This window comes from Phragmites australis, chromosome 4, assembly GCF_958298935.1.
Source record: "Phragmites australis chromosome 4, lpPhrAust1.1, whole genome shotgun sequence".
Taxonomy (NCBI): Eukaryota; Viridiplantae; Streptophyta; class Magnoliopsida; order Poales; family Poaceae; genus Phragmites; species Phragmites australis.
In genome coordinates, this window is record NC_084924.1 from 15,856,461 (window position 1) to 15,879,473 (window position 23,013).

Genomic DNA, 23,013 nt, shown 5'->3' on the forward strand with positions numbered 1-23,013 from the left:
GGCCTCGGGAAGTTTCCTTACGCTTATGCGGTGCTTGACAACTCCTCGGTGGCAACGATCGAGCTTTAGTGCGTGAGATCGATGGCGACGGCTTTCTTCACCGATGCGTCGGCAAATTCACAGCCCTCGGCGACTACCTGCTCGAAACCGACTGCTTGCTCTGGGATGGTCTAGGGAAGGGGCCTAGGGTGCTATTTATACATGAAAGAGATAGGATTCATGAGCGGCTCAGCTTCAATTTGAACGGCGGCGGCAAGCATTCGGACTCCGCTTTGAACTCCAGTCCGCGTGGCGATAAGGCATTCTCGGTTGGGATTCTTGCTTCTCCACGCTTAGCAAGCTTCTAGACGGTCTTCTCCATCGTGTGCGCGTCGGACTTCATCCTCTCATGGACGGCCTGGTCTTCTTGGTTGTGCAGCTCAACGGCATGAGAGAGTGGGAGAACGAGCGAGGCTGGAGGTAGGGGATGGGTTCGGCGGGCCGGGCAAAAGACCTCGGCTTCAGCCCAGGGAAGGAGAGAGGAGGGGGAAGCCAGTGGCAAGCTGGGCTGCCTCGGGCCAAAACAGGGAGAGGGGAAAGAGAGGGGAGGAAAGAGAGATGGGCTTTGGGTCCAAACAAACAAAGGCTTTTCTATTTCTTTTCCTATTTCCCTCATGTATATACACACATATATAGTGTATATACTATATACATATACCTATATTAGCTCACAAAGAAAATCCAGCAATCAACCAAAAATACATACATAAATATCTATAACTATTATTTCTAGAGAAAAATAGCCCTCAATGTATATATGTATTTATACACATAACACACATATTTACATATATGTACATGGATAAAGCACATATACACACTTAGGATTTTATTTAATTTTGTAAATTCTTTTATTTCTTTTGGGAAAAGTTTTTGGCTTTATTGGTTTTGAGAAATTGGGCTGTTACAAAACCTACCCCCCTTAAAGGAATCTCATCCCCGAGATTCGGGCTGATCTGCAAATAGGTGAGGCAACTCTGCCTTTAGCTCTTCCTCTTGTTGCCAGGTTGCCTCATCCTCAGTATGGTGATCCCACTGAACTTTGCACATACGTATAACCTTTCTTCGAGTTACTCGCTCTGCTGTTTCCAGAATTTTGACCGGGTATTCTAAATAAGTCAAATCCTCTTGTGGTTCCACTTCTTCCAAAGGTAATTGTTCCTCTGGCACTCGCAAGCACTTCTTTAGCTGTGATATATGAAACACATTGTGCACATCTTCCAGCTTAGGTGGCAACTCCAACTGGTAAGCCACTTCTCCACGTCTAGCACTCACTCTAAACGGTCCAATGTACCTGGGTGCCAACTTGCCTCTAACTTTGAAATGACGAAGTCCTCTTAAAGGCGAGACCTTGAGATACACATAATCTCCAACCTCGAAGGTTAACTCTCGACGCCGATTATCCGCATAACTCTTTTGTCTGGATTGGGTTGTCTTTAACTTTTCTAGTATTGCCTTGACTTGTTCCTCAGCTTCCTTGAGTATTTTTGGTCCAAACACTTGACCTTCTCTAGTTTCACTCCAATGTAGAGGCGTTCTACACTTCCTTCCATATAATGCCTCGAATGGAGTCATCTGTAAACTGGACTGATAACTATTGTTGTATGAAAACTCTGCATATGACAAGTTCAACATATCCTCAAGTATCTGATTTGTTGTTTCTGTCTATCCATCCATTTGTGGGTGATATGCCGAGCTAAAACTCAACTTCGTGTCCAATGATTCATGAAGTTTCTGCCAAAACCTTGAAGTAAATTGGGTCCCTTGATCTGATACTATTCTCTTCGAAACCCCATGTAAACACACGATCCTGGACATGTATAGCTCTACTAACTTATCTCCTTTATAGGTTGTTTTAACCAGAATGAAATGAGCTACCTTCGTGAGACGATCCACAATGACCCATATTGAATCATAGCATGATTGGGTACGAGGTAAACCAACTATAAAATCCATCTCAGTTTGTTCCCACTTCCATTCTGGTATCTTCAAAGGCTGTAGCAATCCTGCTAGTTTCTGATATTCTACTTTCACATGCTGACATACATCACACACTGCCATGGACAAGCGTTTTCTTTTCCTGGGTGATAATGGATTGCTACATCATAATCCTTGATCAATTCTAGCCATCTTCGTTGCCTCAAGTTAATATCCGTTTGGGTAAATATATACTTCAAGCTCTTATGATCCGTATATGTCTCACATCTTTTTCCAAGAAGATAATATCCCCATATCTTCAAAGCATGTACCACTGCTGCTAACTCCAGATCATGAGTTGGATAATTCTTCTCATGAGTCCTCAACTATCTTGAAGTGTACGCTACCACCTTTCCTTCTTGCATCAAAACACATCCAAGACCTTGTCGAGATGCATCGAAGTATATATCAAAATTCTTCTAGATATCTAGCAACACTAGTACTTGGTCTGTAGTTAACTTTTTCTTAAGCTCATTGAAACTCTCTTCACAAGCGCTTGTCCATTCATACCTCTTTTCCTTCTTTAGCAACTCTGTGAGTGGCTTGGCTATCTTCGAGAATCCTTCTATGAAACAAAGGTAATAGCCTGCTAAACTAAGAAAACTTCTCACTTCTGTAACGCTAGTAGGTGATTTTCAATTCAACACATCTTTCACCTTACTTGGGTCTACTGCAACTCCTCCAGCAAATAGAATGTGTCTAAGAAATGGCACCTCTGTTAACCAAAACTCACACTTGCTAAGCTTAGCATACAGTTGATGTTCTCTAAGTTTTTCTAGAACTTTTCTTAGGTGCTCCTCATGTTCTTCTTCACTCTTAGAGTAAACCAGTATATCATCAATGAAGACTACCATGAACTTATCTAGATACTCCATGAAAACTTTATTCATGAGGTACATGAAGTAACCTGGGGCATTAGTTAAACTGAACGACATGACTGTAAACTCATATAATCTGTATCAGGTGATGAATGATGTCTTGGGTATATCTGACTTCCGAATCTTTAGCTGATGGTATCCCGACCTTAAGAGGCCATATTCAAAAACACTCGAGCTCCAGTAAGTTGGTCGAACAAATCTTCGATTTTGGGTAAAGGATACTTATTCTTTATGGTGATCTTATTGAGTGCTCGGTAGTCTATGCACATCCTTCGACTTCCATCTTTCTTTTGCACAAAGAGCACATGTACTCCCCAAGGCGAGGTACTAGGATGAACATAACCCTTTTCTAACAACTCTTGTATTTGCTTCTTTAGTTCGGCTAGGTCGTTAGCGGGTATCATATAGGGTCTCTTAGCTATAGGCGCAGTTCTAGGCACAAGATCAACTACAAACTCAATGTCTCAGTCTGGTGGCATACCTAGCAATTCATCTGGAAACGCGTCTAAAAACTCATAGACTATCTGTATCTGGTCCACTGTTAGTCCTTCAAGATGGTTCAACTTGCATTGCTCTGCTAACGATGTGTTTACCACGAACTCTACCTTAACGCCTTCTCCGTTTTCCAAGGTGACTGCCCTTCTAGCACACTCTATCACTCCTTTGAACTTTACTAACCAATCCATTCCCTGGATCACATCAATCCCATCTGATTCCAGGATGATGAGATTGGCTGGGAACTCTACCCCCCTTAATTTAAGGTTTAACTTAGGGCAGAGGAGACTAGCTCTCATTTCTCCACCAGGTGAGCTAATTAGCATCTTATGTTTCAAGGTTGTTACTGGCAAACTATGCTTGGCCACATACTTGGATGTAATGAATGAATGCGAGGCTCCAGAGTCAAACAAAACAGATGCAGGGGCTGAGTTGACAAAGAACATACCGAGTACGACATCAGGTGCATCCTAAGCTTCTTCTGCGGTGATGTGGTTCACGTGTCCCTTCACATGGTTTTGCTAGGCTCTGTTAGGTGGTGCAGGTGCCTGGTACTGATTGCGGTTCTGAGTTGGAGCAGGTGTCTTCGTTGGTGTGTTCAAGTTGAATGGAACCGGTGATTGGTTATGCCTCCTCTTAGGACACTAATTGGTATAGTGTCCAATCTCATGATAGTTGAAACATGCACGTCCAGTTGGAGCCTATGGGTTAGGGTTCTTGGTCAGGGTTGATGTGTTGTAGCTAGTGTTGTAGCGAGGCTGTTGGCTCCTTTGACGAGGTGCTGCTACTTGAGGTCTAAACTGAGTGGATAACTGCTGTTGTCCCTGGGGTAGCATGGTGCGTGGGCGAGAGTTACTGCTTGAGTTTTGTCCTTGTGAGACCATTCTTCTCTTGCGATCTTCACTGAGCATACGACGTTTGTCTTCCAATACCAGTGCCTTATTTACCAAATGCTGAAAATCCGGGTAGTCATGGGTGCTTGACTGAGCTTGCATTCCAATAACCAATCCATCAAAAACGCTCCTGTTTCTTCTCGTCAGTGTCGACATCCTCTGATACATACCTTGAGAGTTGAGTAAACCTGTTAACTTACTCATTCACTGACATTGGCCCTCGTTTCAGGTTGCGGAACTCCTTCATCATGGAAATAGTGCCTGCCAGCACATCATGGCGACAAAAAGCATCCTTGAACTCTGTCCAAGTGACTGACTCCTGATCCTCATGGGCATTGCAGAAAGCATCCCACCAGTCAGTGGTAGGACCGGCAAGTTGATGTGCGGCATACAGAACCTTCTCACGACCATTTCATTGGGCGATCAACAATTTCTTCTCAATTGTCTTAAGACAATCATCTGCATCGAGCAGCTCAGTGGTGTGGGATAATGTAGGTGGCTTAGGCCACATGAATTCCCCAAACTTGGACTGATTGTGGTGGTGGGGCTATGGTGGCGGCTGATTCTAAGTAGTCTGTTGCATGTTGGTTATTGCTTGGGCCATCCGTTGCAAGATCTGGGTTTGCATAGCCATAAGCTGCTCCATAGTCATCGTAGGTGGTGGTGGGGGCGGGGTTTCTGCGTGGTTGCCACTTCTTCCGAGGGTGCTCTTGGTGTTGACCATCTGGCAGAGTAGGGCATTGATAAGAGGAAAGCACTAGATTCTAAGAAGAAGTCTATGTTGTAGAGACTAATTTTTTAAAAAAACTCTTATTATATTTATTACTTACTGTCATCAAACACTAATTCTAAGATGTGAATGCAGACAAGATACCTAAAGGCGATCCTGCAACTCACACCTGACACTCACAAGCAATAAGATTCATAAGAACAAAAAACTCCAGAACGACCTAAACGACACTACCGATTGATCTCTATTATTCTAACAGGGGGCTCCCTATCTGGTAGACATGGTGTTGTTACATGTTCCCTATCCGAGTCACTATCTGTGTACTCTAATCCTGAGCTGGAGAGAGGTTAGGAGCGAGCTTTCTTGCTTGGGGGAGACACTAGTGTAGGAGTGAATTTGCACAAGTGGCATCGAAGTGTCATGTTTTCTTCTTTAGCTTCTTCTAGACGATGGCGAACCTCCTTCAGTTCTTGCATGGTGCTTTTGTAGAGACGATCCAGAGCGATGGTGAGTTGAACTTGAATCTAGAGTGTGGTATTCTCTTCATTGCAATAGCATCGAACTCCAGTATCTGGGCTTAAGTCATCACGAACGGGGATGTAGCGGTATAGCAAGTCCTTAGTTGTTGCTCCGTAGTCTAGGCACACGTCTTGGATGCCTTCTTTGAAGCTGGACCTCCTTGTCTCCGTGGTATAGGTGCGTGCAACTCTAAACTCTCACTTGTGTGCGCGGCATCCATAGACGAAGACAGTGACAGACCACTCTGTGTAGTTGACTTGCCTTGTGCCTTCATACATTAGCTTCTTTTGGTGTCCCAAGTCGGTATGTATGTAAGGTCCATAGCATTCTTGGCAAGATCCCTTGGCGCAATCCATTGGAATGGCGAATTTCGTTGAGATCTGACTCCATCTGTAGGTTGGAGCACAAGAGGAGGGCAAATAAACCTTACTAGAAGAGAGTAGGGTAAGGGGTCTTTAAGCAAAGCTTTTAATTTTCCAAATTTCTTCTTTTTAGGGTTGACCAGCTATCAAAAGCTATTCTCTAGATCGATATGACTCTGATACCACCTTTGTCAAGACCGGTTCAAGAAACAAACCAATCTCATCTATGTGCTGAGCCTAGGACTCAATCCCAACACATAGTGACTTCATTGATGCTAATCATTATAATATCAATACTTAATCGAATTAACCGTCTTACAAAAAGAGACCCTCAAGGGTCGAAGAACCAAATAAACTGTGGCGAAACTAAACGAATTATGAAAACTCTAAACCTTTACGACTCTCTCGCAGGCATCATCGACGTAGAAAGCATCTTAGAACGATCCACCTTCAGCATACTCCTCGATACCTTTTCCAACTGAGTGTTTGGGGATAGCAAGAGTGAGCACTTGTCGTACTCAGCAGGTTGTAAAGGAATAATATGCATATGAAGGCTTGACAAGGATAAGGTTATATGGTTCACTTGCATAAATCAACATTTAAGTAAAAACATTTGAAAAGCAAATATAATTAAGTGAATAACCAACCACCTCAAGATCTCTATCCATCTTGAGTTAACCCACTAACCAATACCTCAACTAAAGTTCCATCCACTAAGGTTGAACCCTCAATCATAGTTCCCACCACTATGATTGACCACCCTCAACTATAATTCCCACCATCACAGTTGACCTGACTAACCAAAACATCTAGTTACAATCATGGTGGGTTTTCAGTGCTGCTCATGACCGTGAGCACGGCTGAATATTCAGTTTTAACTCTGTAGAGGTTGTACTTTACCCACAAGACGTATCATCTCGTTTTGCCGAGCATCCGTTGGCCGATGGATAACTCTTACACACTACTGAGTTGTGCACTAGGAATCACTACAAAGCCTTTACAATGCTCCCTCTCAACACATGTCTACTCGCTAAGGTTTCACTGCCACATGATTTCACCTCAACAACGGAAGCCCTCTCTTGCGCCTTTCTGATCCCAAGACATCGTCTATTCATCGCTCTTCTATCTGGTTTATACTATGCTGAGAGTAAGCAAATTACTTAGCTAGGCCCCTCCCATTCCAGGCTTGTGGTTATACTATAAACACAGAAAGGTCACCCCATGAACCAGTCCTTAGATTTGAGCAAGACTACCACTTTCCAAACTATACATCCCATCATACCACATGCTCAAATCCCTATACCGTATTGCTATAAAAGTTATACCATTATATTTTATCATTGTTGCATAGGACCGTTATCAAGTTCGTAAAGCGTTAATCATGTTTACCATCCCAAAGCAAGGCTAAGCATCATCTACCCATCCATAACCCAAAACCATACTAAGACGACAAGGATGATAAGGGAAAACTAGGGTAAAGCCTAACTCTTGGGATTCCCAACAATTTATTAGCATGCATGTTTATAAAACAAAACATTTGTAAAACTGGAATAAATATGATCAAGAACACAACTTGCCTTCACTGAACTCAGTTGGGTCTTCAAAATCTTGATCCTGCAGACTTTCTAGTTCCTTCGAAACGTTGGCGTCTACTCACAACATACGCAGAAAAACAACAACACATAAACACCAAGATCCAAAAAGAACGAAACATCACACAATAAACATCATCATCACAAGGTTACACTATTCCGGACAATTCGGTGAAAGAACGGGTTAAAACGGAGCTACGGTTTACAAGTTATGATTTTCCAAAGATTAGAATAGGACTAAAAAAATTATCTATAAATAAATTTATGTTACTAGGAATTTTCATAGGCGGTGCTCTAGTGGCAATTGGTGGTCGGGATCGCCTCGGAAAGTTTCCTTATGCTTCTATGGTGCTTGAGGACTCCTCGGCGACAGTTATCGAGCTTTGGTGCGCGAGATCGATGGCAGTGGCTTTCTTCCCTGATGCGGCGGCAAATTCACGGCCCTCGCGACTACCTGCTTGAAACCATTGACTTGCTCTGGGATGATCTAGGGAAGGGGCCTAGGGCACTATTTATACACGGAAGAGATAGGATTCGTGAGCGGCTCGGCTTCAATTTGAACGACAGCGGCAAGCATTCAGACTCTGCTTTGAACTCCAGTCCGCGTGGAGATAAGGCATTCTCGGCCAGGATTCTTGCTTCTCCGCACTTAGCAAGCTTCTAGACGGTCTTTTCCATCGTGTGCGTGTCGGACTTCATCCTTGGCTCATGGATGGCTTGGTCTTCTCTGCAGCGTAGCTCGACGCCATGAGAGAGTGGGAGAGAGAGCTGGGTTGGAGGTAGGGGACGGGTTCAGCAGGCTGGGCAAAAGACGTGGGCTTCGGCCTAGGGAAGGAGAGAGGAGGGGGAAGCCGGTGGCAAGCTGGGCTGCCTCGGGCCGAAACAGGGAGAGGGGAAAGAGAGGGAAGGAAAGAGAGATGGGCTTTGGGTCCAAACAAACAAAGGCTTTTCTATTTCTTTTTCTTTTCCCTCATGTATATACACACATATATAGTGTATATACTATATACATATACCTATATTATCTCACAAAGAAAATCCAGCAATCAACCAAAAATACATACATAAATATCTATAACTATTATTTCTAGAAAAAAATAGCCCTCAATGTATATATGTATGTATACACATAACACACATATTTACATATATGTATATACATGGATAAAGCACATATACACACTTAGGATTTTATTTAATTTTGCAAATTCTTTTATTTCTTTTGGGAAAAGGTTATGGCTTTATTGGTTTTGAGAAATTGGGTTGTTACAGTTTTGCAATAGATTATAAAGTCGTGGAGGATTCTTATACCTTTCTTTTGGCACAAAGATTACCCTCATAGCCCCTGTGGTTTGGTAGATATTGTTGTTACAACTTAGCTGTTTTTCTCTGAAGAGAATCTGAATAGTATAGATCAAATCAGTTTTCAGCCATCATAATAGGATAATTTTTGGGTACGATCTGCAGAAAAGTTGTAGAGTTTTTCATAACCTTTCCAATGGCGTGAAGTACGTTATCAGAGGATGAGTAGAACTCTAGTTATGGCCTCTTAAAAATGTTGTTTCGTCGTCAGAAAAGCTCAGTCATGTTCAGAGCGTGATTTGGCCACCTTAGAAGTTCAAATCCAAAAATCTATAACTATAAAGTGGTAGATAATGGAGTTTTATAGCTTCAGTAAAATGTTTAGAATTTTTGGATTTGTGTATTAATTATGGCAAAATGTGAAGGGTTCTGTCATGCTTTTTGGGACAGTTTTTAGTGTTGTTTACAACAGCAGATTAGAAGCTCTTATTGACCTGATAAAAATATGGTTTCTCCATGAAAGTTTTAGCCATTGTTCTATAGTTTTCAAAAATGTATTTTTTTCTATCATTTCTATTGTAAATAAAAAGATACGAAAAGTGAAGCAGCATTGCTGCAGTTAAACGAATGTGATGAGTGTCGGTTTGTTCATTGGATAGGTTGCGGGGTGTAGGACCATGTTCCTTGCTATTTTTATTTCATGTGGTATGTGTTGTGCTAATATATGGGCGCTTAAGTAGGTGGTACTTCGCCGATGCATGTATATCTTGTCTTCATCGTCGGTAAAGGCAAGTGAGTGTTGCGGTTGTTGTCACAATTTTAACTTGTTATTTTTGTTACCTCCACTTATAATAATTCAGCATACATAATTATACTAATTAATTTGAAAGATTATATCTACTTGCTCTGGATCTTTGAATTTGGCTTAATCTTTTGGTTATAGTTGATGGAGTATTATGCAATAGTGATGATGCCTTGTCGGTTTAGTCTTTCCTAGCATAATCTAATATTATTTCTAATGGTTAGTTTAATTGAGGATAATGATGTCGGTTATGTAGAAGCTTAAAGAAGAGAACATGCTTTGACTTGTAGGTGGGTATTTAATTCTTTTTGGAGAGTTGTTTCATATCTCTATTACTAGTTGGAATATAACCTTTTGAAACCTTATGCATGTTAAATGTTAAATTTGTAATATGTGGTTATGAAATGTGGTAGGTCTTGCTCTTTCAAAGCAAGTTTATTGTTGCTATATGTATATGTTCATGTCATCTGCACTTTAACATGAAGAAGGAATGGTGGATATATATGGCTGAAAGTGGCTTATATTAATTATCTTGAAAATGCTTTTATGTTGATGTATGTTCATGGTTCTGGACTATGCGCTTTATATTTTGGCATTTGATGTATATCATGTGCATTGCAATGCATTGCATTTCATATGCATTGGAAGTTATGTCGTAAAGATCACGACCATGCTGGCACGCATCGTACGTTGCCCGAAGAGAGGTGCGATGTAAAAGAAGGCATGTCATTGCATTCATATGCATTACTGTAAGGAATTGATTGTTGGATGTATTAAAGTTACATTGGAGGTCATTATGAGAAGCGATGCTTCTCTGTGGATATGTTAATTGTGGTATGACTTATTTATTTATGAAGGTATTGAAGTCCTACGTGGATTTGCATTGCATAATATCTATATGCATCATATTGTGTTACAGTAATCTTCTATATTCAATTTGGTTGTGATGAATGGTATGCAGATGTTTGAGTAATTTTACTAATTATAGAAGGTATGTGGTTACGAGTAGGTTATTCTTAAAACTGTTATTTATTATTAATACGGCTTGAACTCAATTCATGATGTTTTGGATGATGATATTTTCTTACAAGTCCTATTTAACTCTTAGAAGTTGAAGTCAATTATTGATGTTAATATCATGTCATATGGGATAGATAGTTTTCTGTATCATGCTTGTGTTATAGTTATGTTTGCTATGAACATGTATTTAATAATATTCTTTTAGAAGTAACTACTTAACTTGCTTAAAATAAACATAATGAATAATGTAATATCTTTTATACTTGTTTAAGTTTTAAATTAATACTTTAAATACTGTGGTTTAAATAATTTGTTAAAGTAGTTCGCTTGCCGAGATTACCCAATCTCACTCTTGTAATATTTCTCCCCAGGTTATTCTACTTGAAGCTAGTACGGAGAAAAGGGATAAGCACGTCTTGCACTTAATGTCTTCACTTAATATAACTGAGTTGTAATAATAAATTATGTTTAGTCGTTAGACTCGTGTATTTGAAATTTACAGTGTGGTTGTGTTGTTGAACTTAATGGTTTACTCCCGGTCCTTGTTAGGATGTTTTTAAATGCTAGTGTGTTATATTTTATATCTTGCTTATCTATGTTATTGCTTCTGCATTACTTATAATACAGGGGAGATACTGTTTTTTTATGTAATTTCAGCTGTAGGTCGTGTAGTTTAGTGGCATTCTAGGTTTTACGACCCCTGAGGTGTTACAAAAAGTTTTTAGACAATATATTCCAGAAATGATTCCCATCAAAGTTTTCGAGAATAGTTTACCATCAAAGTCTTGAAGCAAAGTTTTTCATAAAACTTTTCTAGAAAACTATTCTAGAAAGGTTTTCCATCCGGTTTGCAAACAATTTTTTAAGAAAACTTCGTAACAAAGTTTGTTAGCAAAGTTTTTCATAGAAGTTTTATAAAATAGATTTCGAGAAAAGTTATCAATCAAAGGTTTCTAGAATAGTTTTCTATCAAACTTTTACATATAAAATTGTGACAAAATTTGATAGCAAAACTTTTAGAACAAATATTTATAGCAAGGCTACAGAACTTTTCTAGAATAACTTTTAATCAAAGGTTTTAAACAATCTATGCAGTCTGGAATTATTCATAGATGTATTTAAGCACTGGAGATCTTGTTTTTATCAATTAATTCTATGCAAACAAGTAGGTTAAATGACCTTTTATTTTCGATCAGATCAATGGCTGCTTTAATGATATGGAAAGGATTGTATTATTCTGCATCTGATAAGTCTTCATCAAGCAAAAGCTTGCCTACTACATCTAGATGCATTCACTGATGATTGTTCTAACTATGGCAGACTACGGATACGCCATGTACAACTTTTCGTTTTTTTCACACAACTGTATATACGCCTCATGTTAATATATGATGCATAGTTCTAAAGTTAAAACATATGACATGATCTTTTTTTTGTCACATACCCATTACTCAATCAGATGACAACAGTTTTATGAAAAGTTGTTCAAGAAAATTTATGATAATTTTTGTGAAAAACTTTTATGACAAAAATTTTCTGAAAAAATTGTTGGACAGTAATTTTTTCTGATAACTTCTATGACAATTTTGTTTTGAAAAACTTCACTACTAATGTTTTCTAGAAATTGGAAACTTATATCCCAAAATTTTCTAAAAACTGATTGGCAAATGTTTTCTGGCAAACTTTTCCTGAACATTTATATGGCGAAGTTTTCTAAAAACATTTTAGTAGAATTATCATTTAAACTTTTTAGCAATGTCCGCCATAAAACTTGTTTGACAAAATTATTCTGAAAACCTATTCATTTTTTCTGAAAATTTAAATTCCAATTTGTTGTGAAAACTTCTTGGGGAAAGTCCTATTTCAAAAATTTTCTGAAAGCTTGTTTGATAATTTTTTATAAAAACTTTTTTTCTCAGAAATTTTTAGCAAAATTATCATTAAAATTGTTTCAACAAAGTCTTTGATAATTTTTTATGCAGTTTTTAGCAGTTTTTTTCTGAACATAGCTATCCAAATTTCTTCTGATAACACTTTTATGAATCATGTATTCTTCATTTGATGATTTAGTACTTGTTATTTCTTCTAATTTCTTTTTTTTAGAATGAATTCCTTAATACTTTTACTTTTCTATTTGCAGATGTCATGCTCATCATCTTTTTTCTCCAAGCTTATAAGGCCACTTCATATGGTTTTTTCACCTGCTATAGATGCTATGTTCTAGTTGCTTTTGTCGTGGTGCTACTAGCAGTGAGATATACTACCTAGCGATCTTTCGTTTTACAGAGTAAATTTTTTCAAGATAATTTATTGTAATTCGGGTTCAAAGTGGACATTGATTATGGTTAAAAGTGACAATTCATTTTTACTCTGTACAAATGGTGAATGGGGGTTTTTTTTCTGGCAATTCATTGTTACTATGTGCGCTGCTGAAAGTGTAGTTCAATCAGGTTGAAAGTGACTGTTTTAATCTGGTCTTCCCCGCCCATTATTTACCCCAAAATCCCGCGTCCCCGAATGACTTAGTGATGATGCCTAAGCTAAGCAAACCGTGCGGGACGGAAAAGAAAAGTATGGGACGCTGGGTTTCAAAAAGTGAAATTATGGGACGCTGGATTCAAAAAGGAAAGCCGACATGCTGTCCGAACGATGCGCGCGCGTGCCCGCGAATTAGCATCCTTTAGTTCGGATCGAGCTCGGCTCGAGTTCCTATCAAACTCAAATTTGAGCCACAAACTCGCTCAAGCACGACTTGTTGACAGCCCCACCTGGTGACTTGATACTACTTACTCCCTTGGTTTTTTTACTGGTTGTTTCTATATCGACAAACTGGGTCATTACTTTTAACATATGTTAATAAACCTAATATTAAAACGATTTAAAAATATTTTTAATAACATATCTTTATACTTTTGTATATATCTATGAGCAATGTTTTACAAGGTTAAGTGCAGTGCACGTACTCTAGAGGACATCTGCGCTTTGCAGTAAGCCTCTGCGTTGAGGCGCGCTTGGTTGAGACCTATCTGTCCAAGCGAAAAACGGGTCCATGTCTAGGTGCATGCCACTATATATGCATGTACCCCTAGGCCCTATCCAGCTAGTGGCACTAGCAACAACTTAAATTTGCATGCCAAGCTGGGTTAAGTCGTGTGGGCTACATAAAGCTTAGCTTAGTAGAGCGAAAATATGAACAGAGAGATTCGGTTCCGTGGGAGCTTGCTGGGTTTTTAGAAAAAGGAAAAGTGCCGACCTTTTGCATCCAAGGATGCATACAGCCCTAGTTAAATTATTACATCATCCCAACATAAAGCTAATAGGGAAGTATAAATAGGAATAGATTATAAAAAGATTACATGACTTTATCCGGCATATAATCTATGATTAAACCGCCAGCCCTTCTTGGCGAAAAGATCCATAGCCACCACTTCCAAATTTTGGCACACCAGTTTGATATCTTCCCTTGTTTCCTCCTTTTGAAGCAATCTCCAAAATTTGAGCCAATAGGTGCCCCTGAATAGTGCCCGCAAAAAAGAGATTGTTTCTGTTTTCTTGAAAACCAAATCATTGCGGCAGAGCCAAATCGCCCAAAATAGAGCGGCTACCCCAACCATAATTCTCTTCTTTTTTTTAACTCCCATGTCACTTATCCAACCACCTATAATATGATTTATGTTTGTAGGCATAGGAATCCCTAAAACGATCTGTATAATATGCCAGATTGTCTTAGCCAAAGGACACTTAAAGAAAAGATGATCAATGCTCTCATTGAGATTGCAAAAGCTACATTTGAGATTCCCATTCCAGTTTCTTTTGGCCAGATTATCTTTGGTCAAAATTACACCTTTTGATAAATACCATAAAAAAACCTTTATTTTGAGTGGGAGTTTAAGCTTCCAAAGCATACGTGCCCCGGGGTAGGAGGGTCGATGGATCAATCTGCAATACGTGGACTGAACGGAAAATTGGCTATTGGCATGTAGGCCCCAATGAAACTTATCTGCTTCATTTGTTAAGTCAACATGTATTAACTTTGATACTAACCTCTGCCAGGCAATTAATTTGTCACCAACAATAGGTCTACGAAAAGAGATATTTAGCGGTGTTGATCTCATTACCTCCACAACCGTGTCATGCTTTCTCTTTACTATATTATAAAGAGAGGAGAATTGATCACAAAGAGGCTTTGTTCCTAACCACTTGTCTATCCAGAATCTAGTTTGAGTTCCATCGTGTACGTGGAAAGAACCCAATTTAAGAAAATCCTCCTTAATTTTCATTAACCCAGACCAAAAATGCGAATCCCCTGGCTTTCCTTCGACTTGGGTGAGTGCTTTTGTACCAAGGTACTTATTCCTTAGTAGACGTTGCCAGACCCCATCCTCATTTAGTAATTTAAATAATCACTTACTAAGGAGGCAAATGTTTTTTAATCTTAGATTGGTAATGCCCAATCCTCCTTGATCACGGGATTGACAGAGAATATCCCATCTAGAAAGTCTATATTTCTTTTTATGATTATCTCCTTGCCAGAAGAACCTCGACCTTATATAATCGAGTCTCTTTACAATACCTCGGGGAATTTCGAAGAAAGACATCATGAACACTGGGAGGCTGCTTAATACAGAGTTGATGAGCACCCATCTGCCCCCTGCAGACATGAGCTTTCCTTTCCAGCTGCTCAGCCTTTTCTCAAAACGCTCTTCCACCCTTTTCCAATCACTGTTTCGTAATTTCCGATGGATCATAGGTAGTCCTAGGTATTTGAATGGCGAAGAACCAACATCACACCCAAATAGTTGTGCATATTGGTCTTCATATTCCTTAGCATTACCGTAACAGAAAAGTTCACTTTTGTGGAAGTTAATTTTAAGTCCGGATGGTTGTTCATACACACAAAGAAGCAGTTTCAAATCCGTTGCCTGCTCCAAATTATGGTCTAGGAAGATTATAGTATCATCTGCATATTGCAGAATAGACAAGCCATCCTCTACCAAATGTGGAACAACTCCCGAGATCTGTCCATCCTTCTTAGCCCTTGAAATCAAAATTGTAAGCATGTCTGCCACAATATTGAACAAAATGGGCGAGAGGGGATCCCCTTGTCTGAGACCTTTTTGTGTCTGGAAATAAGGCCCTATCTCATCATTGAATTTTATGCCAACATGGCCCCCAGATACAAAACCTTGAATCCACTGACACCATTGTGGCGAGAATCCTTTCATTCTCAAGGCTTGTTGCAGGAAGGACCATTTGATCTTGTCATAGGCTTTCTCAAAATTAATTTTCAAGATTACCCCATTTAGGTTTTTCCTATGCAGCTCGTGTATGGTCTCGTGGAGAATAATAACTCCATCCATTATATTTCGACCAGGCATGAAAGCTGTTTGGGTTGGAGATACCATATTTTCAGCAACAGCCCCTATTCTGTTGGTTGCCACCTTGGTAAAAAATTTGAAGCTGGCATTGAGTAAGCAAATAGGGCGATACTCCTGAATTTTGAGTGCATCGCACTTTTTAGGAATAAGTGTGATAACACCAAAGTTGAGACTAAAAATAGATAGTCTACCTTGGTGGAAATCCACGAAAAGATCCATGAGATCCGTTTTAATCAATTCCTAGAAAACTTGGTAAAATTCAGCTGGGTACACACCCAGATGCTCATGGACATCAACTACCTCTAAAAATATTAGACTCCCGAGGAAATGTTTGGTAAGTAACATTTCTAAACTTTTGGTGTTACCAAAACTCAGGTAAGAACATCTAAAAAAAAGTATACATTGGTCAAGAATTTTGCCACAGACAAAACACAGCTGAGTATTACTTTCACTCATTCTATTCAGCACTAGCAAGGTTCCATGGATGGACAAGAACCTCGCGAAGAAAAAAGTTCGATGGACTCTAGACATTTAGTGTCTAACCAAATGTTGGCCACATTAATTTCTGTTGGTAACACCGAAATTTTGTATGGTTAAAAACACCATCAACATAGAAGGAACTAAGTGTCAATAAAAAGAAATAAACATCTAAATTTGAGTCGAAAAGGACTCGAACATATGTGGTACGGTGTACACCCGCATCTTTCACAAATTGAGCTAAGCAAGCTTATTTTCTAAAATTCAATCAAACTACACTACTAGAGAATATGTCGTATATACCGGCCAATCACTATCGGTTCCTTACAAGCTGAAAGTGGTGGAGTATCACTACCAATTCGTATCAAGGACTAACACTAAAAATATATTCGAAAAGAACTGACAGTGATAATTGATTATCATTATCGGTTCTAGCCATGAATGGACAATGATATTATCACTACCAGTCCTTCTTATAAACCAGCAGTAAAACTTGACTATCACATCCGGTTGTAACCACGAACTGGCAGTGATAGTTTGTCAAGTATCACTGCTCATTCGTGTTACTAACCAGTAGTGATAATAGATGATAGCTTATCTTAAAAAAACATAACTTTTTTATATGACGTCGGATAGGGATAAATTTTATATGAAAATTGTAGCCATCGACAAGATCTAAAACTTTGTGGTTAAATTTTTTTTCATACGAAGTCATTTAGATATCCAAATAATCTTTTAAAGTTTCAGATAGAAGAGATCAAAAGAATTGCATATGCTATTGTCATCACTAGTACTTCTTTGGTGAGATGGTAAGAATGTATCGCGTGAGCTGACAGGTCTAGAGTTTGAGTACCACAAACCGCACATGCACGTATTTCGCATCAAAAATTGTGTGTCTTGTGACTTGTGTGACTTGCAACGGTGCAGGCATAGGGGTGCCTGGTCGGACAAAAAAATTACTTTTCTCGGGCAAAAAATGTTGATTCGGGGACCGACTATCACTGTTGGCTGAATCCTTCAGTTGGTAGTGATAGTCGGCTTCATTGCTGGTCCCCGTGCCGGCAGTGATAGTCTTGACTATCACTACCCGCTACCCATTGTTGGCTCTAAAACTGGCAATGAAGGGTGTTTTGGAACCAACAGTGAAGACCCATTCTGTAGTAGGGCTATGAAGAACTGGGTGGATTTGATATTAAAAAGAAATAAACTCTCAAATTTGTGTTGAAGAGAACTTGATCTTAGGTGGTCTAGGAGTATATCCACATCGTCAACTAACTGAGCTAGACGCACTTCCTTAAAATCCAATCAACCTTTGAGGAACTAGGTGTCATTGCAAATAAGAAGAAATAGACAGTTGGTGTTTTTGTGATACCGGTTCCCATCACGAGTCAAATAGGACCGGGTCCTAAGGGGGAGCATGCCCCACTAATGCGCCCTGATCAGGAGCGCAACCAACCCCATCTTGGTTGCGGTCCCAAACCGTGAGACGCTATAAAAGAAGAAAGGGAGTCCGGCTCTGGAAGATGATTGATTAATGAGAGCCCCAACCTCCTCCCTACCTAACCCGATCCTAAAGGGTGTCGCTATGGGGTCAAGACCGTCGTTGTTACTGCATCAATGTTCCTTCATCGACATCACATCCACACGCTAGCAATCACCATCAGCTACAACCTAAAGCCAGCGAGATCTTCATCAACTCGTCCTCATCACCATCTACCCCGAGCTAACATCAAGACCCAATGGCATCGGGCAAACTCTGGTTTGATCTCATGCTTCCGCACTAATGTTTAGAGGTGCAATTACTACAGCTAGTGTTCTTGATGATAAGATTAAAGTTTAGACCTAACATTTGATATCAGAGCCGATCTAGCTCTAGATTGAACCCGATTAATCATATTTAGATGTCATTTATGGTCCTGTTGATTCCATTAAGCCCAAATTTTGTTTTGGTTTTATGCTAATTGGGCTTGATTAGACTCGGATCAGTGTCTTTAATTCATGTTTATGCACATGTATTCGTGTTTATGCTATCTATGGTGTTGTTTAGTCACAATTAGCTTCTCTTTAGGGTTCACATATTCATGAACTAGGGTTCTTCTGTTTTGGATTAATGTGCTCTAGCTCAAATTAGGCTCGGATTAGCTCTAATCATGCATATAGATGTGTGTTTATGTGTTTACTAGCTTGATTTGGGGATGGTTTAGGTTGGGGTTGGATCCAGTGTGGCTTGCCGTGATCTTTAGATATCGGACATCAATAAGAAGGAGGGGAATTTTTGGGGAAATTCAAGAAAACCTAACAAAACCCTAAGCAATTCCCCAATTCCCCTCCCCAAATCCCGGGATGCAAACCTAAATCCCCAATTCAGCCCTCAATCACCAAACCAAAACCCTAGACTTAGCATGGAAGGGGCTACACTTATGGTTTTGACCCTGTCTCTCTGTCAATTTACGGTCACCGGAGTTCTTTTCCTTGTCCGGCTGTGAACCTCCTCCTCAGCTCATCCGTCGCACGCGGATCCTTCGTATCCGACATCTTCATGCATCCACCGCCCTTTGGGTGTACGCATGCAAACTTCATCCTCACGCCATGTGTGATGGTCCCCATGGGCACCACCATGCAGCTGCTCGGTGACATGGCGCGTGACCTTTGTCATACGCACGCGCCGGCGAGCACCCCCATAACAACACCCTTTCTTTTCTCTTCGGAGCTCTCTCTCTCTATCTCTATCTCTATCTATCTCTATCCTTTTCTTACCGGCGGCGATGCGCCACCGGATTTGCCTCAATCGCCTCTTCTTGCTCTCTCTCTCTCACACACACACACTTATGCGGCTGTGGGATTTTGGAGGAGAGGAAGTAGAATGACGCTAGGGTTAGGGCACCCGATGCCGCCGTGGGTTTTTATTCCAGTGAAAAGAACAGTGAGCTGTAGTATGCTTTTGGACGACCAAATACATCTCCCTACGTTGCTTCAATCCGGCACATAAGGAAAATGAAGGCTGGGCCGGGAGCGCGCCATTTTGGGATGACGTTGCGCCATCTAGGCCGCTTGCACACTCAAACATATGTTCCAGGCCGGTGCTATTTGGCTAGGCTTCGCGGGCATTCTGGGCCGTTTTTTGAGTGGGCTGAAAGACATTTAGTTTTGGGCTTTTTCATTTATGAGATGAATTTTCCAGTGATTTTAATGTTTTATCAATTATGCATTGGATCTGTTAATGCCTTTTGCCCAATTATGAAGTTCTATGCACCGAAATTCTCAATAATTATGACCAAAATAAATAATTTAATGTACCAAAATTTAAGATTGTTTCTCTAAAGTAATTTTCCTAATGATTTATAATATTTATCCTTTATGCACTGAGATTTTTGGATGGTAATAGTCCAAATGAATAATGTATAATGTAAAAAAAAAATCATGATAGCCCAAGTAAATAATATTTAATGTACTATAGTTTTTTTAGTGAACATAATGTTTTCTTTATGCACTGGTTTATTCGAACTAATGTTTTCCAAATAATAGCATTTCATGCACCAAAATTTATGAATTTTTCTCTGGATAAATTGGAACCAAAGGGAAGATTTATTTGGAGAATTTTCATGTTATTTTTGGCCATGGTTGCATACTAACAAATGTTGTTTGGAATCATGTGCTAAATTTTACAAGTAATTTTATGTAGGTTCATAATTACTTTCTGACCAATTTTAATTGTAATTATGTGCTATTTATGTATTTATTAAAAATTCTTTTTTATTTTCTGCCCAACGGTGATATGGACTAGAATTAAACTTTTATGAGTTTTGCATGATTTTAATCAGACCAACGTAGGGTTAATATCGTGTAAATATTACCTCATGATAATGTTCTAATCTGACTCAATCTTTCCCCTTCGGCTCTTAACCCTTACTCTATTGCTGCCACAATTGATGGTATAGAGCATCTCACGGGGAATAATTTTCCAGCTTAGAAAGCTAAAGTAACGGCTGTCCTTGGTATTCTGGACCTAGATTATGCACTCATGGTTGACGCTCCCACTGCTCCCGCTATTGACGTGGAGAATTATGATGAAGTTAAGAAATATTATGATGCAATTGCTGATAAGTGGGAGCAGTCGAACCATTTGTCTCTGATGGTAATAAAGAACTCTATCTCTGTTGCAATAAGGGGAGCAATCCCTAACTCGGATAGTGCTAAGACATACTTGGCGTCCATGGAGGAACAATTCAAAGGCACCTCCGAGGTTTATGCCAGTACACTTATTCAGAGACTTTTAAGCACTAAGTATGATAGGCCCAACAGCATAAGAGAGCACATTATAATGATGACTGACATGGCTTGCAAGCTCAAGGGGCATGGACATGTACATCTCTGAGAATTTTTTTATCCATTTTATTATGACCTCTCTAACTCCTAAGTTAACTCTATTTAAGATCGATTACAACACCTAGAAGGATAAGTGGACCTTGAGCGACTTGATCACGATGTGTGTCCAAAAAGAAGAGAGGCTGAGGGCCGAAAATAAAGATTATGTGCATCACGTTAGCAGCTCCAGTAAAAGAAAATTCCAAGAGGATTATAAATTTAAGAAGAAGCTACATAATAATGTTTTCATGTTCCTTCCATCAGGAGGAATCTAATTTCAGTTTCTTCCTTGGACGATTGTGGCTATTAATGCAATTTTGGAGACAATAAGTGTATCATTAAGTTTAAATTCAGAAATTATTAATCATGTTTCCTCTCCAATGAATTTTTGATACATTTGAATGTCTATGATGCGAATAATGAGACTTGTTCAAACCGTGCCATTGTCTTCTTGGCCACGTTTCGAGGGGGAGAATAGAGCGTCTCATTATGGATGTGATTCTCCACCCTTTAGACCTCTCTAACTCTGACCATTACATAGTTTGAGGAGTTGTTGAGGTTTATGAAATTCCTAATGAAACACCTAACGATAAACCTCAACGGTCCTAGAATATCCCTACTCATATAAAGAACTTTCGCCTGAATGGCTTAGTGCCATGAAGGATGAATTAAAGTCTATGAGCAATAATAATGAATGAGACTTAGTAGAAATTCCCGACGGAGCCAAAACAGTAGGCTATGAATGAGTTTACAAAACAAAGTATGAATCTAAAGGAAACATTGAAAGGTTCAAAGCAAGGCTCAAAGAGAAGGGACTAACCATAATAAATAAGTGTATTTAAGTAAAGTTTAAAAGGGGAAATTCACATAAGAAGGATCTTGGTGTTACTTTTTTGTATTGTGTTCACTGAGATAGGTTCGAACGCATAAATGGACATAGTGCTGAAAAAATACAATATGCATATGTGCTCTACCTCGCATGTTCCTACTGCTAAGAGCAATATGTTTGGGACATTTTAATATGCGATGTCTGCAGAACCATTATGAAACTTATCATATGAAATCGGTTCCTTATGCTTCAGCTGTCAGAAGCATTATGTATGCGCATCGATTTAGTTTTCGTAACCGGGATACTTGACAGACATCAGACAAATTCAGGACTAGACCACTAGAAAGCTGTTAAGGAAGTCCTTCGCTATTCACAAGGCACTAAACACTACATGCTCATTTTTAATAATCTATTTTGCAAGATGTGTGGATACTAAGAAAATCCACGATATATTTTATCGTCACCCTCCCTAGAGGAGCTATCTCATGGAAAAGCTCAAAACAGACAGTTACGGCATCGTCAATGATGCAAACTGAGTTTATAGCATGTTACGAGGCTACCGGGTTGGCTATATGACTAAATAACTTATGTTATGTTATCCCAAAATTAAGAATGTAAGACAGCGTCACGAAACAACTTATGTTATACTCAGTTTCTATATGAGTAACAAGTCGGTTGATGCTACTAAACATATCGATATTAAGTATCATGTTGTGAAAGATAGAATCCAGGATCAAGCAATCAGTATCAAGCATATAAGTACTAAGCTAATGCTTACGGCGTCGCTCACTAAAGGCTTACCACCCCATAATTTTCGTGATAATGTTGCCAGCATGGGGTGATTAAAAAGCTAGCCTATGATTCTGGATAAGAGGAGCATAAAGCAAACCAACTCCATTAAGCAAAATGAATTTTCATTTCAAGATGGAGTGGTATATTATAGCTATTTGGGTTTTAGTGGTACTTCATCAGCCGTTGTAACGCTTTGCTTTAGTGTGTCGTTCCATTGAGAGTGATTATGATATTAGCCTTATAATCAAGGGGATAATGTTGGTGTTTTTGTCATCTTAGCTCCCATCACGAGTCAAATAGGACCGAGTCCTAAGGGGGAGCACGCACCACCAATGCGCCCTAATCAGGGGTGCAACCAACCCTATATTGGTTGCGATCCCACACCGTGCGACACTTTAAAAAAGGGAGTTTGGCTCTTGAAGATGATTGATTAACGTGAGCTCCAACCACCTCTCTAAACCCTAACCCAATCCGAAAGGGTGTCACTACGGGGTGAAGACCGTCGTTGTTACTACACCGACGTGCCTTCACCGACATCACATCCACATGCTGGCGATCAACAT